Below are 26,807 nucleotides of genomic sequence, written 5' to 3'. Positions count from 1 at the left end.
AAAGTCTGTGGTGAGCTGAAGAACTAACTATTCCTGTCCTGGTTCTCTTCCTATGTAGGTCAAATCCCATCCCAGTGAGGACCCTGCCAATAACCACCTCATGACCTGGTTATTTCAGATAGCCTGATAAAATGAGAGTCAAACTCGACCTCCAAGCCAGAGTTGCCTGTTACAGAATTTGACCTGAATACTATTTAAGCAAAGTGTGTCTGTGTCATAGTTTCCCTTTTTTAATCTTCAAGATATGAAGTGAGTACAGAGCAGTCACAGAAAAATTATCAATGAGTACACCAAGTCCTGATTGCTGACTCCAGTTGCCTGATGGAAACTGCAGAGTCGTGATGTTTGGGGGCTCACAGCTATGAATCTTCAGATAAAAACAATTTCCATTTTAGCCAGACTGACAGGGCATGCCTGTACTCACAGCAATCGCCAGGCAAAGAAAAGAGAATCATGAGTTCCAGGCTAGCCTGATACATGCAATAAGGTCTTGTCTGAAACACACAGGAACACAGAAATCAAACCAAGGGCTATAGATGTAGTGCACAGCTTACCTAGGAGGTGTACAGCTAGAGTTTGATTCCCCCGTGCCACACACACATACATATGGACACACACATATGTGCATTCATGTATATGTACACAAATGATATCCATCTTAGGTCTGTCATGCACTCAAGTCAAAGAAAGGCATGGAAATTTGCCCAAAATATGTCAGGCATATTAATAAGCTTCGTTGGCCAGTGAGCTGGCTCAGCAGGGAAAGACACTTGCTGCCAAACCTGGCAATCTGTGTTCAGTTCCCAGAACCCACATAGTGGAGAGTGAGAACTAACTCCTCAAGTTGTCCTCTCACCTCCACAGGCATGCCATGGCATATGCACGTGCCCCATAAATGAGTAAGTGTCCAAAAGTTAAAAGAAACCCTCTTGTCATATTGGGTACCCCAAGCCTGAGGCTTCTTTCCCCTCATTCCCAAGGGGTTGGTTTCTTGGCACACCTTCTTCTTTCTTGGAATGAGGGACTAGTCCTGTTCTCTGAAATGTCCCTGTATGAGAATGGAAAGCCCCTGAGAGGAGGCTGCTTGGTTGGTTCTTAACTATACTTATTGAGTCTTCTGGTTAGAATGGAGGTTCTAATGAAGTATGAAGCCTCATGCCGAGAACCATGCCCAGGCCATAGAAAGAGTTTGATATCGACTTGCTGAACTACCAAACAAAGAATGATACTTCTTAAGAGGCAACTTCATATCCCTTCCATAGCTGTTGTAAATCTTTTCTCTGACACTTTAGTATAGCTTGGAGTTCTCCAGAATACTTGTGGGGCACTCTCTTTGCTGTCATTATTACATTCATTTTACCACCCAAACTGAGGAGTACTTTATGGCAGGAACTATGTTTCATACCTTCACATCCTTTGTGTTAAAATAGTAAGCATTCAATAAATGCCTATTGCCTGAGCAATGGGGAGAAATGTTTCTCTTGTAATTACAAATGCTACAGATTTATGACTGAACATCGTATCTCAAATTCTGCCCAGGCTTCAGAGCCTTCTGTAGACCAAACTGAAGAAGTCATGAGTCACTGTGCTTGGAGGGGAGGGGCGTGTGTTTGTGCAGGATTTGTTTCCCGACCTCGATGAATCATGTGTATAATCACCCAAACTGCATCCTGTCTGGGGAAGTAACCAAAACCCCTATTTCTGGCCCCAATGGCTTCTTGGTTTTGTGAGTAAATGCCACTGGCATGCCATTAAATAAATGCCCTCAGAAAGCCCTCAACTAGTGCCATAACCTACAACAGTCTGGGTTGTAAGTGATGAGTCTTGCTTTGAGAACACGAGGTGATGGCCTCTCTTTCTCAGCTTGTCTCTATCCGGAGGTCTTCCTCCAGGTTCTGACTGAATATTGTGATGTTCTTTTCCAAAACAAAGGTCAAGTCATTCTTCTGCACACAGTCGATGGGCCTTACCATCTCCAGCAGTGGTTCTCAACCTTCCTAATTCTGCGACCTTTTAATATAGTTCTTCATGTTGTACTGATCCCCAACCACAACATTATTTTCATTGATACTTCATAGCTGCAATTTTGCTACTGTTATGAACCATAATGTCAACATCTGACATGTAGGATGGTCTTAGGGAACCCCTGTGAATGGGTTGAGAACTTCCGATCTACAGAAAAAAAAATTAATTTCATGCATGCATGTGCACTCATGTGTATATTTGTGTGGAGACCAGAGGCCAACACTGGGTGCCATTCACAATTGTTCTCTACTCATGTCTTTTGACAGGGTCCCTCACTGAACCTGGAGCTCACCAATTCAGCTAGACTAGCTGGCCAATGAGCCTCAAGGATCCTCTTGTCTCCACCTTCCCAGTACTGGGATTGCAGACATGTACTGTTGTACTCAGAATTTTTCTACAGGGGTGCTGAAGATTGAACTAACTCAGTTGTTCCTCGTGCTTGCACAGCAAGAATTCTATCACCTGAACCACCCCTCCAGTATAATATCTAACTTCTGCATTCTGAAAATTTTTATATGTATAAACGTTTGCCTACAAGTATGTATGTGCTCTATGCGCATGCCTGGTACCCAAGGAGACAAGAAGAGGGCACTGGATCCTCTGGAGTTAGAGATGGTTCTGGGCCACTATGCGGGTACTAGGAATTGAACCCAGGTCCTTTGTAATAGTAGAAAGTGCTCCTAACTTCTAAGCCATCTCCCCCAAGACCTAACTTTTTAACCTACTTTCCAAGGTCTTCTAGAATTACTTCACTTACCTTCTCTTCCTTCGACTCCATTAACTTCCATTCACACCTACCATGGACGGTTTTTCTGAGTATATACAAAGCTTCCCCTTTGCTTGTGACTTCACTACCTCTGTCCCTCTTACACTGCTTTCTCCTCCAACTTCTGGATCTATGCTTTTTCAAACCTCACCAAATAGTACTTCCTCTACACTGTCTGCTGTGCTTGCCCCACAAGGAAAAATAACCTCATGGAGGATGCCAAAGGCTGTCTATGCTCCTGTCTGAGGTTTTGAAAGTGTACAATAAACACATGCTCTCTAATGTGTTTGGCTCTCTAGTAAATCATTGTTTGAAGAAGTTAGAATCTTGGTCAGTGCAATAATCTTTCAACTAGCAGTGTGAGATAAAATGAACAGTCAATATAAAATCTGGTTGAATGGAAAATTGAATTTATTCCCTCAGAAATCATCGAGGAAGGCTTAATGTAGATGTTTCTTATTCTCAACTTTCTCCTTTCATCCTTTGCCTCCTTTCATGAAAATGTAAGATTGAGAAGAACTCTGGTCTCTGAAAACAACCATTGTCTTGTTTTATCATCCCAGGCTTCCTTCCTCCCAAGATCCGCCTCCTTGTGGCCTACTTTGCTAGCAGATGTCATAAGCTCAGGGGGGAGAGATATAATTTTGATATTAACTTGAATTAAGAAAAAAGAAGTGTAATTAAAAGTGGATCTTCTGTTTTAAAGAGCAAACTTTTTAAAAGACAGTACATTCTGCAAACAAAGACTATCCTGTTATTTTCTGTTGCAGGGTATCTGAGCTACCATGCCCATCTCTGGGCAGATGGAGAAGTGAGAATTGATGCAATAAAGCCTTGCTTTGTTTGACTACAAAGCACGATGCTTTCTTTCCATTCTGCTTTCTCACTCAGCACTGGTCCTGAGAATGGGGACAGAGAAGATAAACCGAAGTTCACCCAAGCCAAGGACAGATATGGCGGGAACAGAGTGTCAAGAATTCTCTCTGTCCAGTGTCATTTGGCATTTACAGCATCTAGGGGAAGACCCAGTGGACTCCTTCCCTGTCTCTCTAGTGGCTGCCAGCCCCTATCTGTGCCACTTAGTGACTGCACCACCGCAGAGAGATCTGCCATTTCTTCCTCAGCGAAGAAAGACACGTAACACCTGCTACAATAGAACCAAGCAGACTTAGTGAATTCTAAAGTGCGGTCTAGATAGGCGTTGTAGCTACAAATTCAAAAATACCACCTATTTTTCCCTCACTCCTCATACCTTGGGCTTTGCAAGCATCTTTAGAGACCCAGTAATAAGTATTTTCAGTTTTGCAGAATATATATATACTCTGTCATAACTTCTCAAAGGTGCCTTTTTAGTAGAAAATGCAGTTATAGACAACATGTCCACAGATGGAATTTTATTCCAGTAAAACTTTGCAAAAACTATGTTTGACCAGATTTGGCCCGTGGGCCATACCATACATGCAAATCTCTGTGCTACATGTTTGCTAAAAACAAAACACCAGAGGTAGAGAGAAATACCTAAACTTGTTTTCGGGCATAAAGAATTGAAACCGGTGAGTTTTGTGAGACCTCCAGATGTCTCCTTAAGGTACCATTTGAAATTAGGGTTGCAACCCTGCCCAGTATCCTCACCACCATCAGAAGAGGCATAAAGCAATCCCAATCTTCTATACCTTCCTCTGGACCACACTCATCTCTGGGAAAGACAGCTCTGATATTGTTAAAGAAAATATCAATCACATTTGTGGTAAAAGGTCACTACATTTTTTAAAGAAATTGGTCCTTTGAGCAAGATGAATTTTAATGGATTGGTTTATTAACCTAAAGGTTGAACCAGACTGAGAGTAACTAAATGATTTGTTCATAATTAGTATTATTTATAATTATTTTACTTGGGGAAAAAATATCACCTTAAATGTCAGGATGTTTTTTAATTGCCTCAGATGAGATTCAAAATAATTGACTTTGCAAATGTATTCTTAAAAAAAACTCATTTAAAAATATCTGAAACTACTGACAGTTTGTCTAGAAGAGGCAGCATGTCGATATTATCACTACAGACAGAGCAGAAATTGATCCATGATTTTTTTTTAAGCCATGTGAATTGTGGTCACTTCTGTGTTCTAGAACAGCTGGAATGCCGAGGGAGAGATACATATTCTTATTCTTCATGAAATCTGCACTTTGAGTGTACTATGTGAATACTTATAGTTGTCATTAAATGCAGAATGAATATGTTTTCAAGGGGAAGGAGTGTATGCGTATGCACACACACACACATAGATATACATATATATACATGTACGTGCATATGCAAATGTGTGTGCATGTGTCTGTGCTTGGTAATTTTAGAAAAATACAGTCTTCTACATAGTGTGCATTTGGATAGGATATTCACTTTTTGCAGGTGAGTAGGGATGTGACTTAAACTTAGCATCTTTGTAAATATTCACTGCATCATTTGATTGGTGGAGATGAAGAGGAGAGAAGAAAGCTTCCTTTTGTCGGCAGCTGGAACGAAAGTTTAAACTAATCTTGAGGTGTGGGGCAATCACTAGGAATAGCACATTGGAGTCATGATGACTGCACAGTGCTAGCCAAGTCACAAAGTGCCGATGGCTGCAGGTCAACGGCGCACTTCAGACGTACATTGAGATGCAAGGAGGAAGATTTGTGAGAACTCTAGGTGGCTGATAAAAGAGAGCTATCAAACACTTTACAAATGGTCTACACTGCCTTCCCCATATGCCACACTGCCGCTCAAAGCTGAGAGAGAGGGGAGAGAACTCGGCTACAGGTGTCAGAGCCTGTTGAAGTTCTCAAAGGTGACCGCCACCAGCCTGACACAGGCCACAGACCCAACTTTATGTCTGACACATCGCATTTCGGTGAAAAGAAAATCACAAGTGACCTGGAAAGAACATTCTAGAAAGGGGAGAGAGTGACGGGATTATTATTATCACAGCCTGTCATTTGCTTCTTCAAAATAGTCCGACCATATGCCCAAGACATGACACTGACTCCTGTGTCCAGGACATAGAAAACTCATGCCCCCAGGCACCATGTAGAAGCCATCAATCACTTATCTGCATGAGAAATAGAAAATAGAGCTGAGGCTGGAAAAGGAATATTTGTTTCTGTCAAAAAAAAAAGGAGTGAATATTAAGTGTCTCATTTATCAAAGAGATTAGTTCTAAAAGTCTGGGCAGTTACATGTATAAATTGTCCACAAATAGTAGAATAAGATATGAGTGCAGATTTGCATGTATACCATCCTCTCCAGGACTCAGCAAACTCCCTGCTGAGAACAGCAAGGCTCTATTAACTGATTAATTATTATTAATGCCAACTTTTATTTAGCTAGCAATTATAATCTATTAAGAGCATTTCTTCACATCCTCTTGCTTATTTAGTCCTCGGAACAATCTGGAACACTCGTCAGTAATATATTATTATCTCCCTTTTCAGACAAAGGAAAGGGAAACTCCGGGGTTTCCTAGCTTAGGCTAATCCCGACAATAAGTGGCAAGTTCTAGACTAGAAGACAGAATTTCTGATTGCTGGTCCACTTCCTAGAGCGGCGCTGGAAGATCCAAGGGATGAAAGGGAAAGTGGGAAGCATTGGTTCATAGTGGAAAGAACCTGGAAACGGCAGACCAGAATTCCTTCTAGTTTAGGTCAAAGTGGGAGTAGGTGTGGCTATATGACACACAACCAGAAAGGTTAGATCGACTATGAGGCCCATCTGCTCACTCTGAACTTCCTTTCCCAACTGGACATCCCATGTCAGTCTCCCACCCACCCTTTTCACGTCAAGTTTCTTAAGCAGCCGAGTGGGAAGCAACTTCAGACTGCTCTCTGTTCTCAAGCCCTCTCTCTTTCCGACAGCAACCTTTTTTCTTTCTTTTGCCCTCCTTTGAGCAACCCCACCTCTTACCCTCCTCCTTTTCTTGATGTTCTCTATCAGTGCCCCTCTGTACTGCTTTCCCCCTTAATCTCTGCTGACCCCTCTTCATTTTAGTCTATCCATTTTCCCAGGTCAGGGGCTCTGCGCCTCTTTACCCATGAGGCCCCTGGTCGTCTTCCCTCTATCTCTCACCTGTGTTCCGCAGCCACAGACACCTCCTGGTCGCCCCTCAGATGTCTTCCTTCTGTCGGTCTGAGGACTCCAGCCTCTCTTCAGGGCCTACCAGCTGGGGCTGCGCTGTCTTCATGCTCTTTTGTTATTTCACTTCCTTGGTTTCACAGCGCTAGTAAATAACAACACACACACACAAAAGATGGTCTCAGCTATGTTTCTCGCCTGCAGCCTCCAGCCGTGTTATCTCAGACCCCAACATTGCAACAAAGAAATCTCACAGTTGGGCTAGTGAAAACCAGTACAGGACAGGAGCAGAAAACTTCAGCGCTTCCCAAATTGCTCAGCCCCAGCTGCCCTCCAGGGGCTCCCCCTAGTGGGAGATGCTGAACACGGCAAGCCAGTCCTGGGTTTGGGATCGTGTGTCTTCGGGTGGGAGGAGAGGAGTGCTGAGGAGAGAGAGCACACACCCAGCCTCGGTGTGAACTGGAGGACTGAGGTCCTCTGAAATCCACCAAGGAAATTCGCTGGAAAGCCAGAGTTCTTTGGACGTGGAAGTCCCTGAGTGGAGGTGGAAGTGGTCTCAGTAGTAACTAAGCTTACAGAGCTTATACTGTACGAGGGACGAGGTGATTGGCAATCATTCGCTGCTGCTGCTGCTGCTGCTGCTGCTGTGTGTCTAGTTTGGACTGGTAAAAATGCATCACGAAGTCACACCGTCCGTCACACACACGGCTGTTCTGGAGAGACAGGCATCGTCTCTAAAGTCTGAGAAAAACATGCTGGTCCAGTCTCCTGGGCTCTCTTGGCCTTTTGGTGTCCTGGGAACCCTGGGATACTTTCTGCTGCCCACTGTGATGAATACAGACTGCATATCCGAATAGCCTCTTTCTCTGCAGAGATGCAATCTCATCCATTCTAACCTACCCAGCAGGCAGGTGGGAAATAAGAAATCGATTATTCTCTGCTGCAAAGAGGCAAACAAGCGATGCTTCCAGGGCTACTAGACAAACCATGAGGAGAGGGAACATCAGGACTGGGTTTCCTGACCTCTTCCCACCGACATCCAGACCAGGCTCCACCTCTAGAGATGAGGGGAAGAGAGGCTGAGTTCAACCTCAAGGCAGGGCAGTAGGCTTGCTCCCCTCAGCAACAGGGCTCTCCCCACCCCCCCAACGTGAGGACAGTGTGCTGAGCATGATGCAGAGAGAGAGACCCAGCTTGATGCTGCAGGCAAGAGTTCAATTTATCATTATGTCAAATCGGGCAGGGGACCAATAGGACCAAGTGGGAAGCTTTTTATTTACCAGTAACCGTTAGCGAAGCCTAAATGAATAAGGAGACTTTGCAGGACAATGACAGTGATTTGGTGTTGACTAGGCAACCACACGCTTTGTGATCCAATCGGTTCACCATCAGGCCAGTTAGGGGGCCTTGACTGGGAGATTAGAAGAGCCCTGTTTCAGTGATAAAGAAACTGAGGTCGGAGTGGTTAATGGACCAGTCTGTGATCAAATAGAAATCTCTGAAAGCTTCAAGCCCATTTCACATGTCACATGGCTATATGGGCTCTTCTAGCTATCCTGGGGGGGGGGGGGGGGGCTTTGGCAAGAAATCAATACAAAACACTTCCTATTTACTCAACGAACCAAATCACAAGCCAACTCTCACCCATCTCTATTAAATTCCACTACCTCTCTGATATTGGGAGCAGCACTGTACTGAACCATGTGGGAAGCTTGAACTTGGTGTAAGCCAGTACAGTTATATTTTTTAAGAACCATGGCTACTTTCTGGGCTCTTTCTTTACGGGCAACATGAACACTACAGGAAGTAGGTTCCAAATAGCAACAGCAACCCATAAAAGAGAAGCTTATGGTACTAAGATGGTGGTGGTGGTGATGACGATGAAGAAGAAGAAGAAAAGCCAGTTAATGATATGGTTATTGAGCAAAGAGTCCGGCATTATTGCTTGGACCTGTCCTGGGTCCTAGGGTGGAGTAAGTGTTCAATAATTCTGGCAATACTTAAGTTCTGTTATAAACGCACATCAAACAAAAAGAGAGAGAGATTGAAAGGTGGGCATGGTAATGCAGGCCTGTAATTGGAGAATGCTGGTGGTGAAGGCAGGAAGATTAGGAGTTCAAGCCCATCTTCAGCTACACAGCACGTTGGAGACCCACCAATGCTGCATAAGGCTCTCCATCCAGAAAAGAAGAAAAGTCAAAGAACTGTAAGAAAACTGCAAAAACACGAGCATTACCTTCCATGCAAATGTGTCTTCAGCTAAGACTAGGTCTCACTCTGCTATAGAGTTGGCATTCAAGTCCAAAAACATTGCTCAGGATGTACGTGTCAGGTGCATTGAGCATTCAAGGAATGGCAGGTCAGTGGTAGAGGATCGAGGCCGTAGAGGAGGAAGCAGGGCAGGCATTGTTCCCTCTGGGGCTATTTGGAGCATCTGCTTCTGCTTTAGACCCCACCAGTCAAAGTAGGGTAAACTGAGGATTCAGCAACCAGCATCTCCAAACGATGTGAAACCAGGCCATAGGAAATTTGAAAGTGGGGCTACTACTCTATCATTAATATTTTCAAATGTCCAAGGGGCTCTCGAGTGGAAAGTGGATGATATTTACTCTGTCAAGCCTTAGGGCATAGAATGGGGCCATCCAGAAGAAAGTCCAAACAGAAAGCCTTTTGACCAACACAAAGAACAATGTTCTAAGAGGCATAGTGGTACATGCCTATAATCCCTGCCCTTGAAGGTAGAGAAAGCAGGATTGCAAGAGATCCCATCTCAAAAACCAAACCAAAATGTAACAAGAAGAAATAGAAAAATAAAAAAAAAATTCTTCCAATTCAATAGAAATTAGAAGTCACTTCTTATCTTGAAAAACCTAGGAGGGCTCTGCCTTTGGTCCAAGAGAAGACCCACCCATTGAGGCCAACTGGAATGAAATGACATTTGAGGATCCGTCTGACTCAGAATCTTTGACTTGATATGTGGAAGTCCACAAAGATTCCAGCTTGTGGTTTGTTTCCAGGTTTGAGAGTCACAGTTTATGTTGCTCTCCAAGGCTGCATAATAGGATGCAAAGGCCTGGTTACCAGGTGTCTTATACTTCAAGGCCAAATCACAAGATGCTTTGCCATGGGGCGTGGTTACCAGGTGTTTTGAAGGGTCTGCTCTGGGTTATACGTTGTGCTTTGATCTTGAAATGGGGAGGTCTTTTGCCTCTCCCCTTGCTAGTGTATAAAAAGCCCATTAGAAATAAACTTGTGGCTGCTGGGTATTGACCCAGAGCCCTCCTGAAACTATCCTGTGTCTCTGTCTTTTTCTACACCTATATTTCTATCTATCTATCACTTCTCAATTCCTCACTCCCCACTTCAAGGGACCCTTTGATAGGTAGGGGCTGAATCCCAACACTGGACCCCAACATTCATAAATAACTGAGGCCTACAGGAGAAGCAAAACAAACAAAAACAACAACAAAAAGCATGAACTACCTCCACAGCATTCTGTCTCCTGCTAGGCATCTCATAGTTTAATCTGACAGCCACCTAGCTCCAGAGTGTGCTTCGTTTCTTTCCCTGTCTTTCACTAAAACAGAGTAATTTCCTCTCTCAGGTAATTCCACAAGGGTATAGGACTTCTTAAATGAGGCAACTGCCCTTCAGTGTGGAGGAAAATATCAAGGAAAAGGCATAATTCTGCTCTCTGAATAAACCACCGAAGGAAGACCTTAGGTTTTAAAAAGATGTCAAGAAACCACTGCAATAGCAAGCTACCACCACCCCAGGCCTGACCTCCTTCCAGGACTTCCTCAATTACCAGGCTGTAATATCTCTGGAGTCAGCCTCAGAGATCCATTTGGTTACAGAGCAGGCTACTGGGGCTAAAGAGTAGCCACTCTCATGTAGTATGTGCCAGCAAGACGTGGAAACAAGGGAGAAGCAAGCAGTTCCCTCAGAATGGTTCCACACCCACCGGCGTTTTTGAAAAGTTCAAGGTTGAATGGCCGCACTGGTAACACTGTTAGTTTCCCCCGCTCCGCCACGTTTTTGCATTATTGGTAAGCTTTATAATGCAGACAAGGGGGAGAGAGAAACAGAAGCAAGGAAAACAAAGAAGGGTGAAGACTGACAGAGAGGACTATCAGGGAGCTTGGGGTCCCTTGCATGATGTTTACCGTAGAAGAGCTGAAGAGATTTGGAGAGTTACAAAGCTCGTGAAGGGGGGCGGGGAGAACATTAAAGAATTCATTTCTGGCCAAGGAAAGGAGACAAAAAGCTTGAATTGGAGGATGGAGGAAAAGAAGGAAGCAGGGAGAAAGGGACAGTTAGAAGGATGAAGACAGGAAGTGACATCCCACGAGAGGCGCCTGATGGATAAGACTTTCGCAAGGTCACATGGGGGTATCAAGAGATGATGGAAGTGGGTTTGCAGATTCACATTGCAGGCAAAGGAGGAAAAAAGAAAGACCAGAGCAGAGAGATGGGAGGAAGGTCGAGCCATCTCATGACTGAGTTTCTTCATTTCTCTGACTTCCTTGCTTCTCAGGGAAACATACCTAGGAGCACCCTCCTGTAGTCAAGGACTGTTAATACATCACAACAGCGGGAGTCCATCAGGTGTAGACAGAACACCTCCTGTGCGCTCAAATATGCGGCAATAATGGAATAAAGCCTGCTAGAAAGTGCCCCACAGTACTCAGTGGCCCAGTCAGCTGTTGCTTAGAGTACTGATAGCTAGGGTCCAGGTATACACTAGGAACCCAATGGGACCCACGAGACCTACCTTCACAATAGTAACAGAGGACCTGGAAAAAGAAGAGGAAATAATAGCTAAGTGCCAGATTGGAAGGCCTGTGAGGCACCCTGAGCATCAGCAGCAGTGAGTTCATAGGAAGTTGGCTTTCAGCCTGAGACTGGCAGAGAGAACCCTAATCTCTGATGTCCAGAGAAAGGGCCATTACAAAGCCTGTGGAAAGCCAGACTAGACAAGAAGACGGCTTAGTCTTCAGGGAAGTAGGAATGGGCTACCCAAGATCTTTTGATAGATCTGCCTACCCTGCCTGAGGTGACCAGATCCACTGATGTGCCAAAAGAGAGAATGGTCCGTGTGCACCCTCTCTGCCCCACCCCCCCACTTCCTGTCCACTTTGCTTGTCTATTTGTCTAGTTTTCAGATGAGCTCTTTCTTCCCATCCTCCCCGAGTGCCTCTGTTTCAGGGAAGCCTTTGCGTTTTCCTTGGCCTAGGTACAGCTTGAAGAATTCTTTTAGGCTAGGCCAATTACAACAAGCTCAAAAACTGCTGAGCCAAGCGGTTTCATCAGAGATCAACTTACATCCCCCCACTCCCTGCACAGATCAGGGCCCCCCCCCCCTTCATGCCAGAGCTGCACACAGAAAGTGCACGTTTGGCTTTTAAGGTGGAGCAGGCCTAAGAGGCACTTCTTCTCCACCCCCAGGAGGGGATAAGGCACAACCGATTTTCACGTTGGCTTTACACTTGCTGGGTTTCACTCAGTGGAGGAGGAGGACAAGATGGCTCCAATGTGACTTCCTTGATGACTGTCTTGGGAAAGAGCTAGAGAGATTTTACAGATTAAGCCCCAGGGGATCTCAAGTTGGCAGGAGAATTATGTGTCAACTCTCTCTCACTCCTAAACTTCCACTCGGTTTAGGGTTCACTGCTGCAGTTATATCCTTGCAAATCCTGGCATGGAGAAGAGGATAGAGTAGGTATATAGAGGGCTTTTTTTTAATTTTTGTTTTCATAATCACAGAGAGCTGTTTGAGCAGTAATGACGCAATTTCAAGCAGGATTACTCCAAAGTCATTCTTTCTGATTTATGAATTGTTACACCATGACAGGTCAGTCAACTTATCTCTGCCTATTTCCTTCCATGCTGATGTTGGCATGCACACTGTGCCTTGCTTAAGGGAAGATCTTGAGGGGTATCTTCATGAGAGCATATCAAGTAATAGTATAGCCAGATTGGAATTTAAAATTATCTATGGATAATTCACAGAACATGCAACCCATGTGGGGGTCGTTGAGAACTGACCACTCCTGTGAGGCATTTGCCAAAGAAGCCAAACTATGTCTTTCCAACCACAGAGCAAGTAGCAAAGACATGCAGCTGTAGCTCCTGCATTTACGGCCAACTAAGTCAACAGCATTGCAGGCCCATACTCCAAGTCTGAAAGCATTCAATTTGAACACAGGATGTTTTAGATAGAAAACTCTGTACTCAGTCTCATAGGCACTGTGGCCTACAGGTGTCCAGGGACTCTAAGAGCAGTCGATCAGAACCAAGCTTTCTTTCTCAGAAACTAAAGGGTTACTGGGCTCAAACTGCCATGGTAAACCAAGAAGCTGAAGAAATCAGGGCACGTCATTTCCAAGTGAGTAAATAACTCCTAAGGACCTATGTTGATCTCAATATGCTTGTCTGTGGTGATATATTGTGTACCCTAACAAACTTTGCCTGAAGATCAGAGGACAGAACAAGCCACTAGATTAAACATAGAGGCCAGGCAGTGGTGGCACATACCTTTAATACTAGCACACATGAGGCAGAGATCTGTCTGGACCTCTGTGAGTTCAAAGCCACCCTGGACTACATGAGATTGACTCTGTCTAGAAGAGAAACAGAGCCAGGCAGTGGTAGCACACACCTTTAATTCCAGCCTTGAGATCTTATGTCTTTGCTTGGTAAGCACACATGCCTTTAATCTCAGGAAGTAATATGGCAGGATGGAGAAAGGTAAGGTATATAAGGCGTGAGGAGACAGGAACTAAAGGCTTTTTGGCAGAAGTGTCCCTTTAAGCTAGAGGCTTTTTTGGCTGGAGCCTTTCCAGTGAGGACTCAGGATTTCAGTCAGAGGATTCATGGAGTTGGTGAGGTGAGATGTGGCAGTGGCTTGTTCCTTTGTCTCTCTCATCTTCAGGCAAAGTTTTTTAGGGTACACAATATATCACCACACTTGTCAGAAAGCTTTCCGTTGTAGACAAGAAGTGTACAGTGATAGTTCCCTAGGAGTGGGTTCTGCCAAGGACCCCCAGCAACCCAGGACTGGTTTATCCCACTCAAAACATGACACTTGACATTCAGACATTACCATATATATCCATGTTTTTGGAGGGAAATTTACCAATTAGTGTGACTACGAGGATGCTTCATTCTTGATGGACAAGAGATATTTGCATTTACATACCAAGAAAGGAGAAAGCACTGGACGCTAACAGTAGCCCTTGGCGTGGGAAAGCAATAGGGTTATGAAAAGACACTAATTTTGTCTTTGATGAGGGATACAATCGGACTTTCAAGAGCTGCTCCTCTTTAGAGAACTTCAAGGGTCCTTGGCCAGGGACCAGCCTGGGTCATGGAGACATAAAACTCCCCCAGGATTGGGTAGGTCTCTAAAGAAGGGACTTCAGTTACCTTCCCTTCATTTATCAAAGTAATGTTCTTCTTCTTTTTTTTTTTCTTTTTTATTCTGGAGTCAGCATAAAAGAACATGCTGTTAGGTAATCCGAGAGGCTCATTGGGAGGTGCCAGTGAGTTAAGCTCATGGGTTCATAACAAGCCTTTCATCTCGGAGCCAATGAGATGCCGTCTTCATCGGAGCTCTACAGTCCACTGTAGTCAGATGGCACGGCAGGAAATGAATAGACAGACATTTCCCATCTCATTGTGAAAGTTGAGGAAAGTTGGTATCAGAGTCTTAGGTTTAAGAGTAAAGAAATGCTGACCAAAGTGTGAATGGGACTCAAACTAAACCATAGAGAGTCGCGTGGGACTGTGCAGGAGACTGGATATCACCACGGCATTTAGATTTTTCCTACTCTTAATTCTTCTTACCTTTGTGCAGAGAACTGCACTAACTAAGAGCTAGCTTGGCATCCCACAGCACCAGCATGAGGAGCTGCGGTAGGACTATGGCAATGGCATCTGTGAAGCAGCATCCTTCCTTGAGGCAGTGGAAACCTGCATCTTACACCTTGTCTCTGACTTCGACTCAGCCTACGTCGGGGTCATGTGACTCCCCTCATGACAGATTTGAGGGAAAGTTTGTGCAGCTGACTGTTTCCTGGAAGGAAAGAGCAGAAAGTTGAGTTGCTGGCATTGGCCTGTGCACAGATGCCCAGTCACTTTCTTGGGAAATCTGACAGTGGTGACTATGTCACATTGAATGCTTCATTCCTCCACCACTGCTCTTTAGTTGCTCTGTCCATCTTTTCCTCCACTGAGTTTCCTGAATTGGTCCATTTCTTTTAATACTGATGCAGCTACCCTTAGTGAAGGTAAGGTATAATGTCTCTTTTTTTCTCTCTCTCTTTCTCTCTCTCATCTCTCTCTATCTCTCTCCCTCTTTCCTTCCTTCCCTCCCTTCTCTCTCTCCTTTCCACTCTCCCTCTCCTTCCTCCCTCTCTCCCTCTCTCCCTCTCCCAGCCCCCCCCCCCCACACACACACACATCGGATTACTGTTACATCACCTAGTTTGGCTTGCTAAGACAACCCACTATAATCCAGTTCACATATGACTCCTGGTTGGTCTTACTAATAGCTGCCTTTGATCATATCTCTCTTTGAAAACCTCTGGCAATCCCTGTTGCCTACTCGTCATAGTCCTGACAGGTGATTCTGCAGTGCCTGCCAACATAAGGCTAAGAAGTAAATTGACAGTTCTACTGACAAAGACTGAATTCTCCAATGACTCACATGTTGCCCTATGAATAAAATATTTAAACGCAGGAAGTTACTCCGACTTCATATAGCTCAAGCATCGTCTTATCTAAATGGGTTTGTTTCCCATATATTCTCATTCTCTCTCTCTCTCTCTCTCTCTCTCTCTCTCTCTCTCTCTCTCTCTCACACACACACACACACACACACACACACACACACACACAAATCTTTTCTAGTATCTGTCATGAATTGTCCCTAAATCTCTTGTCCTTATTATTTGTTATTGTTTGTTGTAATAGTGAGGTCTACTCTCTCTGAAATTTGACTTTATCGAAAGGTAGTCTAATGGGTATATATGGTATGTATAGTTCATTCTGATTTGCTCAGCATCATCTACCCTCGGGACCTTAATCATCTATAGACTAGTCACACAACCTTCTCGATTCTGACTGGTATTTCTCTGTTGGGCTTATGTTTCAGTTACACAAAACTATAAGTATTTATCATACACCATGACAGTAATATTACACTTCTAATTCATAGAGACAACAATGGTATAAGGGAAAAATATACTTAGTTAAAGACCTTTAGATGTCAGAGAGAAATATGGAATAACAGGCAGCACCTTGGAGAATGATGCACAGAATGGATCCTTTTATCCATCATGTCAACACTGCTATTTCCGGCATTGTATGCAGTAATTGCTGGGAGTGCAAGTTGATTCTTCCCATTGGAGGGCAGAGCACATTAAACCACATGCAACTGGGGATTCAATTCTACTGAGTTTCTTTATTGTTGTGTATTAAAGATGGATGGTAAAGGCCTCTCGCAACTGAAAATGTAGCTCAGTAGTAGAGCACTTGCTTAGCATACAAAATACCACCAACTCCATCTTAATTTTAAAAGGCTGAATATCCCTCTGAGAGGCAATACCATTCTTCTTTTTCCAGAAAGTACGGCCATATGGCCAATAGTCAAGGAGGTAAGAAGATCAATTTTCTTATAAAGAAAAAGACAAAGCTGGTGTGGAGGCTTGTATCTATTGTCCAAGCGACTAGGGGAGGAAGATCCTGAGCCCAAGAGGTCAAGCCAAGCATCAGCAACATAAAAGGACTCTGTCTCAAAGAAAGAAAAGGTTAAGGAAGAGAAGGGAAGGGAAAGGCGGCGAGTGGAGAGGAAAAACAAGGAACTCAAAATGGCAGACAGCCTCCTCCGAAAGCACACAGCTTGCGCCTTCTGCGTGCACTTTCTTTCCCGATGCTGTTTTTGCTTCCTGGGAGGTTTTCATAATCTCTTTACAAAGAGATGCAGGGCCTTCCCGGGCGGCCATTTGGCTCAGCCATGGTCAACCATTTTGTCCTTCAAAGCGGTCATGCTTGGAGCTTTGCACGCTCTAGCATTGGGCTTGTCACACACAGGAGAAGACAGGCGGGAGAAAGTCGACGTCACTGTCACCGCCACCCCCACTTTTATCTACTACGAAAGAAAAGCAAACAAAAGCAAGATCCCTGTCTAGCCAAGGACAGGCCAGTGAGGGAGCCCTCACTGCCTGAGTGGCAAGAGAGGACAATAAACTGTGTAGACAGTGATGGAAATGAGGGAAGAGCCCTGTGCTGTGGCCTTTACTGCCATTTGTTTCCTGGTTTCTTGGACGTGGAAATGAGATTCTTTAGGCAAGGTCTGAAGATGAAGTTGTCCACAATAGGTTCATCCTATATCTATAGTTCCTTTCATCACGTAAAGTAAAATGTTATTATCGAAACGTCAAAGCACCAGGGAGCGTAGAATAAGCGTGATGGGATCCGAGTGTGCATAAGCCTGTCTGCACTTTCCCACACTCAGCCTCTGTTTCCCTCAGCACCCAGGACTGCAGGGATCTCTCAGGCAAGTGGGCCTACAAGTAGCCTGCAGGTCTCAGTATCCTGTAAGAGACATCTTGAAACCTGGAGAGAGAGAGAGAGAGAGAGAGAGAGAGAGAGAGAGAGAGAGAGAGAGAGAGAGAGAGAGAGAGAGAGAGAGGCACTAATCCTGTTTTTATGTTCCTGCTCAGAACTCCCTGGGTGCAGGTAGATTACCACCTCTAAACCTTGGTTTCTCCATCCATAAAGTGGAAACTGAAATGATGCACCTCAGAGCATGACTGAGAAAGTTGCATGGAATGGTGCTGAACTATCAACACAGAACGAGGCTTCTAAGGAACGGCCAGATATTGCCCCTCTTGTAAATATTACCATGGCTATGTATGGGTGGCCAGAAAGCACCAAGAGAGGGGAGAGGAGAGAAGAGAGAGAAAGAGAAAAAGAGAGAGAGAGAGAATATCTGCCATCCCCACAGCTTGTCCACGATACCCTTTACAGGAGTGCAGATTATGTCTCCCGTTCATCCAAACAGCACCAGAAAGGCCCGCCCTCACAAGATGGGCACCATGCCGGGCTACGCCTGGTCCTGAGGAGACATCGCTAAAAGCATTTCAACAGGGCTCCTCGGAGCCAGCTCCTGGGGCACACACAAAGACCCATTCAGGGTGGCTGCAGTTCTGAAAGCCAGCAGATGCTCTGAGGGGCCTGGGAAGGGGTGGAGAAGCCACACAGCGCCTGGCACCAGCCCGCTGGGCCCCGCCCTGTGCAAGTGGGCCTGGAGGACTTGGGTCTGCAGACACTCCACGATCTTTGTTTCTCCCTGGATTTCTTTTTCTGACCACGGGTCCAGGGCAACAAGGACACCAGCTGCCACAGTGTAGATTGAATAACTCCCCCGAGAAGCCTGGGAGAACCACCCTTCTAATACCAATCCAGTTGGCAGGGTAGTCAATTGAAACAGGCCAATTCTAACCAGCCTACTATTTCCAAGTGCCTCTTTTTTAAAATGTGTGTGTGTGTGTGTGTGTTCATCTGTAGGTGTAAGGTTGCAGAAGGAGTCCAGTATATATAGAGACCAAAGTACAGCCTCAGAAGTCACCCTCAGGAATTTAGTCCACTCCCTTTAAGACAGGATCTCTTATTAGACTAAATTGGCCAATGAACTTTGGGGATCTTCCTGTATCTGCCTCCCTGGAGCTGAGGTTACAAGCATCCATCACCATGCCCACCATTCTTATGTGGATCTTAGGGACCAAACTCAGAATCTTAAGCTAGAAAGGCAAGCATTTTACTGGCTGAGACGTCACCACCATCCTACCCAGTCCTCAAGGTGTATCTTTCTACAAAATACACCTCTCAGAGGTTCCCAGACTGGTCAGATACAGGCCAGAGCATAGATACGAATTGTTCCCCAAGATTATAGCTGGCTCCATGCCCTTTAGCCTCAGCTTTCCCACCTGTCAGATGATCTGTTCAAACTCTGATTGGCTACCATATACCTCATCTGAGTCTTGACCCTCTCCTTCCTCTCCACACTGGCTTGCATGGAGAATTCCTCATCTAGGTTCCTGGCCATATAACATCTGGAGCACCAAGACTACTTCAAAGACCACATCCCTCAGAAGCAGAGAAAAAGAGGATTCCCCACCTTGTCCTTTCCCTTCTAATGCACAAAGAGCTGTTGTGTCTATGTCACAAGCCAACCAAGAAGCAGAAGCAAACTGAGCCTCTTGAAGCCATCAAGGTTGGATGACATTGTTTATGAATCAACATCTCATTCTAGAAAAGAACTGAAAGGACCTCCCAGGATCTGAAGGTGTTTATAGGCCAACCAACCACTGTAATTCCCTGGCTGTGTGTGTTCATCAGAGTATCACCCTCCCTAGCTAGATAGCCTGAATTAGGGATCTCCCACAGCATCTAGAGTATGTCCTCTCTCAGCCTTTAGAAAATTATACTGAAGTTGTCCATTTATTTGTCTCTGTATTCTCAGTGGTCAAATGCTATGCTTAACACCAGCATCCCCCAGTGCTAACACAGAGCAACAGTAAGTAAGTGCTTACTGAGCAAAATGAATGCACTCCCTCTTTCTACCATAGTTGTTGGCATAGATTCGCCTCTTTCTCAAGACTCTCATGTAACCTTTGCTCTCAGGAAGTTCTGACTTGTGTTTATCTCAATTCTCTGCCATATGTATGTATTTATGGTTTTTCCCCCTCTGATTTCAAGAAACAATTGCTGGTCACGTGCTTCCCTTTTACCAGAATCACAACAGAAGTCACCCTTCCTACCGAGTCAGCTTTATTGAAGGAATTAAACCAGGAATGAGCATTCAAGATCTCAACACTGGCTTTCCCTTCTGATAGACAAATAGGGAAGAACTTTTGAGAAGGATTTTGAAACAGACACAGTGGTGCACATCTATAACCTCAGCACTCTACAAGCTGAAGTGGGAGGATCATGAATTGGGGGTCAACCTGGGCTCCATAGTGAGATTTGCCTTGAGGAAATGATACATAAAGGGTTTTTTTTTATCAACTAGAGTCTCTATATTGTAGTAAGGATTTGAGACAGGTTTCCAATATGCCTGGCTGCACATGTATAATATGAACATGTGTCATATATATATATATATATATATATATATATATATATATATATATATATATATATGATGAACATGTGTCAAGAGTTGGTCAATCTACAACAGGGAACCATGGGAAGGCAACAAAAACAGCCCTTCTCTCTCTGTGGTCCCTTGATTAAAAATCACTAACTCACTGGAGAGCACGCAGAAAAGTCCCAAGTACTAAAACAAAACAATGAACCAAAAAACAAACTTGGAAAAAAAAAAAAAAACTTGGGAGAACTCGGGGTGGGGGTTGGGGGGTGAGCTCAGTTGGGATAAGTTGGGGACATGATGGAAGGCCATTAAAGGACAAATGCCATATTCCTGGTGCCGTTTCAAAACAAGTGTGTGTGTGTGTGTGTGTGTGTGTGTGTGTGTGTGTGTGTGTGTGTGTTTTCACTGCTAAAGAGACGATCTTCACTGTCCACACATTCAGAAAGCCAGCAAGAACTGTTCTTCAGCAGTCCTCACGGGCAGACCCCTTCCTTCTGGCCAGTGAGCACAGGGCCTGCGTGACTGCATGCAAGTCATTTGGGGACACTGGAATTCTGAGCTAGGAGCCAGCCAAGGCAACACAGATAAGGTCTGGACAGAAACCTGGCAGCCTGAGGAACATCTGCTAGGACAAGGGCTTGGCTCTGGCTTCCGCTGTAAGCCTGGGGCTAGAGACTGGGAAACCGGCCTGTGGGGCTCCTTACAGCAGGTGGCGCAGGAGAGCAGAAACCAACCCTCAGAGGACCCAAGAGGAAGCAGGAAGCCCTGGTTTCATCCGGCCTTTGCAAGTAAGCTCCATTGTCAAGGGAGGCCAAGGACAAGGGAGGACAAGGAGACCATGCTCTCCTCCTAGTCCTGAGAAAGACACATTTCCCGGGTGGAGTACAGAGTCAGACATGGGTCTTTCTCGGGGAAAGAGAAACCAAGATGGGTCCGGAGATAAAACTTTCAGGAAATGCTCCACGAAAATCAAAGAGTCAACATAGAACATTGATTTGGGGAGCAGGGTAGAAGAAGCTCCTGGAACTGAAAGGTGCAAACCATTCTGAACTCTGAGACAGGGCGTAAGCAAAGTTCACTTTCCCAAGTTTTAGCCCCAGCTGCAAAACAAAGCCAGGGCAGTAACAAGGAAAATGCCCACCTGTTATGACTGGTGACAGTCTAGAAGGTGCAGCAACAAAGAAAACATGGGTATGTATTAAAGAGACTAGAAGAAACTACCTTGATGCTTCTATGTCTTCCTAAGCTTTTGTCTCCAATCACACGCTAAGTGGGAGAGGGCAGTATAAAGGCTCCCTTCCCACATAAATACCCGGAATTCTTCATAGTTGGTGTTCCATAGGAAAGACAGAATGGTCCTTCTTATTACACAGCATCATAAATTTAAGGACCTGAAACAGTGGAAGGTTCTAAACACTGGCAGTGGGGGTGCACCTGACACACAGGGTGTAAAGGGGGTATACCCGACATACAGGGTGTAAAATGGGGGTACACCTATAAATGGAGGGTGTAAAAGAGCTTCTCTTCTCAAAAACCTAATATCTCAAACCACCTCCCTTACCCCCGAAGCAGCAGGGAGCTAAGATGTGCTTCAGCTGTGTGGGTTGGCGTGGGGAAAAACCATGGGGAAATGCAAGGAATTTTTCTTATTTTTCCATTTGGTTTCTTTTCGTGTTGGGATTTCTCTCACAGGCGAGGCGCTCTCTAAGCGCTGTGTTATATAAAACAGCGCTCGGAGTTTATGTAAGCACAGAGAACCAAAGGCTGCGTGGCTCAGAAAAAAACGTTGAAATATTTAGTGCATTTGTTTTCCATTGTCTGCCGGAAGCGTCTGGATTCTTTGCTCGATTGGTAGATGTGTTCTGGGACTATCCCGTGACCTACCTGCTACCTTGATGAACCTGCACACCACAGGTGTTTCAATGGCAGAAAGTGTGAGCTGACCAAAAGCAGTGACAGTATGAGGAAAAGAGAGGTCAGCTCCTTGTGGGTCAGGTCAGAAAAGGTTCCGTGGAGGAGATATGGGAGTTATTTCACACCCTACGCCTTTGAATATGCTGTGGTCTATGTTTGAAATGCCTTCCTGCTCCCATGATTTTCCCTTTGTGAACAACTTCTGATCTTCCAGAATTGACTCATACTGTAACTGTAGCCCTACCTAACCAGCACCCTGACCCTTAGGAATCACAAGTAAGTCTCCCACAGGAACGATACTCACGTCTTTATCTTTCTATTACACTGTTCACTCGCCACCTAGGAGACTATTTGGATTGTTTCTCTTGACACTTTTCTAGAACCTTCTCCTTTCAATCTCCCCTAAGCAGAGGTGCTAGATAAAAACAGAATGACCAAATTTGCATTTCCAGTAGACAACAATTTTTTAGAGTGTCACCAATGTTCTGCATTTTCAAAACAGGGTTTCTCTGTGTAGCTTTGGCTGTCCTGGTACTTACTCTATAGACCAGCCTGGCCTTGAACTCACCGAGATCCGCCTGCCTCTGCCTCCTGAGAACTGGGATCAAAGGCATGCACCACCACCACCTGACCTCATGCTTTGCACTTCCAATTTTTGTTTAATTGTAGAAGTCTTAGTCCTGAGACCACAGAGGTCCTGCCTCAAGCTTTCCTTGCCGTATAAGTAGCCATTCAAAGCTACAGGTTCATCCCTCTACAACGGGTCTCCCCATCCTAGCAAAAGAAAAGGAGTCCTTCCACTCATTCCCAGCAGGCTTAAAGAGTAAACTAAGGTCAGTTTGAAACCCATTCTGTATAGTTGTGGTCCCTCCTACATTTAGTATGTTTACTCAATAGAAATGAGGTATGAGTGTTTCAGTTGTACGTGATAGCCCTTGTTCATTTAATTTTCAAATAAATAAGGTTATCATTTGCTTTTCATTTAAATGAGGTTTAATGAATTGTATGACTATGACACTTAGCAATCTGTTAAATCTGTGTTTAATTTCAAAGATTGCTAATGCTGGATGTGGTGGCATTTACTACCATTTGGAGATCCGCTACCTCTTTCTACCCATATTCTTCTGAAGGAAGCTGGGAGATCCAGGTGGCAGAGGAGTCTGCAAGGCATATCCAGTCCCATCAGAACATGCCCGTTGTTACAAACACCTTTCCCTTTATTTTCCTGGGTAGCAAGTGGAGACTTACTGCGTGGACTACAACGGGGCTTGCAAACCTCAGTGGGTTGTGGGGAGCCCAGCTCCCATGGATACATCTGCAGCATGCATTGCTCTTGCAGCCATGGTTCAGGGAACATCAGGAAAGAGGGGGATGGAAAGACTGTAAGAACCAGAATACCAGGAAGTCTGCTATGAGATTGCATCTCTTAGAAGTGGCTGCATAAACAAGACCCGAACAATGACAATATCAATAGACACGCTAACACAGAAGGGGAAAGTCTCATGAGGGTCTCACACCTCGACAAAGAACTACAGGCGACTATTGACTGCTGGGAGAAGGAGAATTAGCCCTCCCCCCCCCAGAAATGAGCTCCAGATTGGTTACCCAGCACAGAATGGTCAAACCTGGAACTATATCCACACAAACAGCAAAAACAGACTCGGCGGGTTGTATTTATGTTTGTGCATATGTATGTAATCATAGTTATCAAAGAAAAAGAGACTGTCTATTTGAGGCTGGGGAGGGCATGAGGGAAGTTGAAGGGAGGGGGCATGGGGGGGAACTAGAGGGAGGAAAGGGCACGGGAAGTGAAGTAACAATATTTTAATTAAAAATGAAAATCTTTAAAAGTAAGTGTATGTAAAAGTAATGTATGAGAAAGAAATTTGATATTCTCAGGTAGCTATAAAGTCCTAGGTGTTGGTATTTGGTTCGGATGCAGCTGACTCTAGTGCATAGATTAATGTGCAGTGGTTTGGATGAGAGATGTCTCCCATGGGCTCGTGTGTTTGAACACTTGGCTCTCACTGGTGGTGCTGCTGGGGAAAGTTAAGGAGCCTTTAGGAGGTGGAGCCTGGCTTTGAAGTTTCATAGCCTGTTCACTTCCTGTCCTCTCTCTGTCTCTGCTTCCTGTGTGGGGATGAAATGTGATCACCCATCTTTCTGCTACTGCTGTGTTCTCTGCCTTTTACCACGCCTGCCCTCTCCTGAAACTATAAGCCAAATGAACTCCTTCCTTCTCTAAAAATGTGAACATAGAAATAGCTTGGATTGCTTTAAGCCATGTCCCACCAAAATGAATACTCCTTCCATGTGTATCTATTGAGGGGGGAGGGGGAGGGGGAGCTACAGCAAGGATGATTACAGCACTGGTTCTCCACTGTTTCCGGAGACCCAAGAAATAATGATAATTTCATGATTGGGACTTTGAAAAGGATTGGGAAGATTTTTAGTTAATTAAATTGTTTATTATGTATATGTTTTTGTACACGTATGGATTTATGTGTACCATGTGTGTGCAGTGTCCAAGGAGGTCAGAGGGCAGCAGAACTCCCGAAACCAGAGTTACAAATGATTGTGAGCTGACTGGTATGGGTGCCGGAAACTGAGGCCAGTTCGTCTGCATGAGTAGGAAGCGGTTTTATCCACTGGCTTGTCTCTCCGGTCCCCGAGGATTGGAAGCATTTTATATGAGGCTTCCTGGCAATGTTATTTACAATTAATACACGGTATTTTGAGTGAAAATGTTCTAAAAGATAGTAAATATGAGGCCTATATAAGGTCTCCCTGATAGTCACTTCCCATATAGCAATATCTACTTCCTAACTTCAAATAGTACAGGAAAAGTATAAAATGTTAGGTGGTAGAAAATGAAAATTATAAGAACAAATAAAAAGTTTTTAAAAATGAATGCTTTATACAACAAGCAAAGAGCCTTATTGTTGTTAAAGAAATCATGACTAAAACTATTTTAAGTAACCCAGAGATGTTGTCAGATGAAATGTGATGCAGTGCAACTGCCCTAAAATACCCCCTTGGTGTCACAGACCCAAATAGTCATCACAGGCTGAGTCAGTCATACAATGAACTGATATTTTCTAAGGATTCTCCAAACTTACGTCATTTACCACTACAAGAAATTTTCAACCATCAGGATCTCAATTCTTAAGACCTGGAAGTTGCTCCAGATATCCCCAAACCACCCCCAAAGCCCTGCTATCTCAACCTTATAGCAAGACATCACAGTGTGTTTACATCTTGGTTTGAGTGCTATGAACACTTCAAAGATGAATGGATACCAAATAAGAGAAATGTTTTACCAAAGGAACATCTTCAATGTGAAGGATTTTAAGGTAAAACACCCATGTAATGCTGGCTCTTTGTCACTGACCACCTGGCTGTGTGGACAGAGCCAGGCAATCATTGCATTGTATCAAATATACTGAGTGACCATGGAGCGCCAGGCACTGGGTAAGCCCTGGAGAGATAAGAAGTTCAAAGACACCGGGCGGTGGTGGCACACGCCTTTAATCCCAGCACTCGGGAGGCAGAGCCAGGCGGATCTCTGTGAGTTCGAGGCCAGCCTGGGCTACCAAGTGAGTTCCAGGAAAGGCGCAAAGCTACACAGAGAAACCCTGTCTCGAAAAACCAAAAAAAAAAAAAAAGAAAAAGAAAGTTCAAAGACTTGATGGTCTCCAGGAAAAGCTCACAGTTCATCGTGAGTGATGGGACATTTTACCTGCATCAACTCTGTCATCAAGTTCAACAATTCTTTATTCAGAGAGGGTTTCAATTTGTAGCCCAGGATGGTGAGAACAAACTATGTAGCCCAGACTGGATTCGAACCCAGGCACTCTTCCTACTTGAGTCTCCCAAGTATGGGGGCTACAGGCAGAAAGCCACCATGCCCAGCAAGTTCAATAACTGTTAAGATCCAATGATTCTTAACCCCTCCCCAGTTTATGCTCCAGCCGGGCGTACGTCATTTAATAGAGCATCTTGTTGCCATTCCCCTCAGTAACTCTCTCTCCCAGAGAACCTCCTCTGCACCTGACTTCTAGCAGTGCTTCTCTCCACGAGAAAGCAGGCTACTCTCCTCCTCACTTTCAGCTAGCCCAGATGGTTTCTAAGCTCTAAGGGAAGTGGCACTGCACCACCAGGCACCATTCTCGGACTATAGTTTATTCTTATCGTACCTGGAACCCAGACCCAGGCAGGCAGCTGGAGAGAAGGGCTGAAAATGAACCCAACTTACTCTGCTTCCAGGTCTCTGAAGGGTTTAGTGAGCAGGTATCCTTGAAATTGTCCCCCAGACCTATGCCTCTCATAATCCTGTCAGAAAGGATCACAGTTACTGAGCCATGTGTTTCTTGGCTGTTGTGAATGGCACATCCGTCAGGGAGTCCCATCTGATTGCCCAGCAAACCAACCTAACTAATGCACATAAATTAGCACATCTAATCTGGAGCGATGCCCAAACTCTCCTTTTTTCCCCAATACTTGACCATCCCCCAGGTTTCCATCAGCCTGTTTCCAACAAGGACCGCTGAGCTCGTTTTGAGTAGCTAGTTACAGTTTACCAAATGACCTTTATACTTGACCTCTGACATCTGGGAGTCAGATAACGTAGAGGTTTATTGCCATTAGGTGAAGTGAAGAAAACAGAGTTCAGAGTTCAATGGGGAGCCCAAGCCACACAGCTCAATCTTAAAGGGTCAGAGATGAAGCCAAGGTCTTCAGTAGTCTTTGCATTGAACCACTTATATTTGGCCAGGGCTAAGAGAACAGTTTGAGAAGACTAGCATTGAAGGGTCTCCCATGTTCTCCCTTGTATTATG

At 44.7% G+C, this 26,807-nt stretch overlaps 1 long non-coding RNA gene across 1 annotated transcript in view; it reads right to left on the bottom strand.

The window, feature by feature from the left end:
- Positions 1 to 26,807, bottom strand: part of LOC128122093 (uncharacterized) — a 340,108-nt gene that overhangs the window by 229,301 nt on the left and 84,000 nt on the right. The window contains exon 3 of the long non-coding RNA XR_008222330.1: positions 6,891 to 7,041. This is a non-coding gene — a long non-coding RNA (uncharacterized LOC128122093). The remainder of the gene's footprint in view (positions 1 to 6,890; positions 7,042 to 26,807) is intronic.

This window comes from Peromyscus californicus, unplaced genomic scaffold, assembly GCF_007827085.1.
Source record: "Peromyscus californicus insignis strain IS unplaced genomic scaffold, ASM782708v3 Scaffold_11__1_contigs__length_118956290, whole genome shotgun sequence".
Taxonomy (NCBI): Eukaryota; Metazoa; Chordata; class Mammalia; order Rodentia; family Cricetidae; genus Peromyscus; species Peromyscus californicus.
The sequence above is the reverse complement of the archived record's forward strand: the minus strand, read 5'-3'. Positions and strand labels throughout refer to the sequence as shown.